Below are 2844 nucleotides of genomic sequence, written 5' to 3' on the forward strand. Positions count from 1 at the left end.
GCCAATTAGGTTCTCATCGAGTGCCTGTTATGCGTGTTACCTGGTCACTTTGGTTCTATTTTCTTTAACAATGTGTGTGTTGTCATTCTCATTCCTTCTATTCTGGTTGGACCATTTCCTGTATTCCAATTTCCCATCAGAAGTACTGGCTGAGAGGTCAGGGCTTTTTTTTTTTTAATTTTATTTTTTATTCTTTTTTGTGTGTATACCGTCAAATGGGATCTGACTGGTACAGGAGGAGATTGTCCCTCTTTCTCAAGCAGAGCATTTGGTGGATTCAAACCATGTATCTCTGGGATTGCAGTACAGCTTCTTGCCACTAGGCCACCGGAGCTTCCTTGAGAAGTCAGGGCTTTTTACAGAAACAAGTCTGTTTCTTACGCAGATTAAAACCTTGGAAAATTGGGGGGGGGGCAGTTCTACTCTGTCCTATGTGGACTCTATGTGTTGATAAGGATTCAAAGGCAATGACTATTTTTGTTTTGTGTATTTGCTCTTCTCTGCTTCAGAATAATATTTTAAAATACATTGTTTATTATTACTATTATTATTATTAATTATTTTAGTTTTTTACAAAATTCAAATACATTGTTTTCCAGAACAGATTCTTCCAATTTCCCTCATTCCCCAACCCATCAGATTGTACAACCCCATGATTAATACTCCCCTGCCCCCTGCATATCCTCATCCCTCTGCTCCCCCCTCCCCCGATCCTTATACTCATTCTACAATAATGGTTTTAGACAATATTTGTCCTTATGGGACTGAGTTAGTTCACTCAGCATAATGCTCTCCAGTCCCTCCCAAGTTAGGTCATAATTTACAAAATCATTGCTCCTGCTTGCTGTGTAGTATTCCGTTGTGTGAATGTGCCACAATTTCTCAATCCATTCTTTAGTGATTGGACGTGTGGGCTATTTCCACGTCCTTGAGATGGTGAATAATGCTGCTATAAACGTTCATGTACAAATCTCCGTTTGTTTCTCAGCTCTTATTTTTTCAGGGTAGATTCCAAATAGTGGAATAGCTGGTTCATATGGAATGTCTATGTTCAGCTTTTTGAGGAAGTGCCAAACTGCCTTCCAGAATGGTTCTTTTACAATCCCACCAACAATGTACACGAGTTCCTTTCTTGCCAAGAATAATTTTTAACCATTTGGTCTCCTATCGATGATTAAAGGAACTCATTACCCACAGGTGATGTATTTATTTTTAGAAGCTTGATAATTATGTTTAGAAGCTGAGGAATTCATATGATTAAACAGGTGTGTGGAGACTAAAGTTTATTAGCAGGTACCAGGGACAAGTAGGAGGGAGGGACAAAGAGAGATACACTACTCAGAAGATAGTGAACTATTAAAATGGACAGAAACTCTGCTACATTCACACAATGTAGGACTGTGTAACATTCAGAAACAATGAGGGATTCATGAAACATTGTATACATAACAGGATAGATCTTGACAGCATTATTGCCGGGTAAAATAACTCAGTCCCAAAAGGCCAAATATTGCCATCACCGCAATTACAAGTAACAAAAGGATCACACATGTGAAACAACTTCAGTACAACTTCTAGACCAACAAAGACTAGAAAGAAAGTCTGGCCATTTATTTCTGAAAATTTGCCAATGAATATACTCTAGATCACAATGGAATATTCTATGATGTTAAAAAAAGGTAAACTCGGGGAGCTCTGGTGGCCTAGTGGCAAGGAGCTGCCCTGCAATCCCAGAGGTATGCGGTTCGAATCTACCAGGTGCTCTGCTGGAGAAGGAAGGACAATCTCCTCCTGTGCCAGTCAGATCTGATTTGACGGTACACACACACACACACACACACACACACACACACAAAAGTAATAATTTTTTTTTTTAAAGGTAAACTCTTAGGTTGGAAAAGATACAAACTATGCAGTGGTGCCAGCAATGGATGCGACATTATTCATGATTGTGGAGATGGCACAGTGCAAGGCAGCATTTTGTTGTGTTACGTATGGGATTGCTGTGAACCAAAATCAACTCACTAGCAACGAGCAAGAAAAACAATACATACCATACACTTACTGTGGAGAAAGTACCAGATAGATCCACCATCTGTAGAACTGCTTCCTATTTTTATTTTTTCTTAGATTTTATTTTAATAATTTTCATGAACATTTACAGAGATTTTGGATTTCCATTCATTCATTCTTGCACTTTTCTCCCTGCCCAGCCTTCCCCCTTGCCTCCCCGCTTCCTATTTTTTTTAAATAAAATTTTTCTTTATGCTGAAAAAAGAAAAGGCCAAATATTTTATAGACGCCCTGGTGGTCGAGTGGGAAGAAGCTGTGCTGCAATGCCGAAGACACTTCATAGAACCCACCAGCTGCTCCGTGGGAGAAGGATGGACAATCTCCTCCCGTGCAATTTACTGCCTCTGAAAACCCACTGGAGGGTTCCTGTTTGACAGCAAACAACAAACTATTACAGAAAAACCAAAGAATTGTTTACACACGGAATCATTCTAGTGTGGTTCCCAGGAAGGGTAAGGGAGAGAGGGGAGTAGAAAATGAATAAATAGGTCATGAAAAGTGATTAAAATGAGTGAAGGTGAAGCCAGGATGGGTTGTAATTAATGTTATGGAACAAAATGCAAAGGGATGATGGTTTCAAAAACCAGTACACTCCAGTAAACCTGAAAGCAACACCCTCAAAGCCCTTCTATTTGTAACTCACAAGTTTGTTCTTTCTAGGTTTGCTCCCTTTCCTATAGGTAACCTTAACACTGAGTTTTACTCCAGAATTGACCCTGAACCCAGTGCCAGTGACAAAAAGTTAATACAACTGACAGCTAAGGAAGCAAA

The sequence above is a fragment of the Elephantulus edwardii genome, unplaced genomic scaffold (assembly GCF_000299155.1).
Source record: "Elephantulus edwardii isolate Elephantulus edwardi_28Jun2011 unplaced genomic scaffold, EleEdw1.0 scaffold00208, whole genome shotgun sequence".
Taxonomy (NCBI): Eukaryota; Metazoa; Chordata; class Mammalia; order Macroscelidea; family Macroscelididae; genus Elephantulus; species Elephantulus edwardii.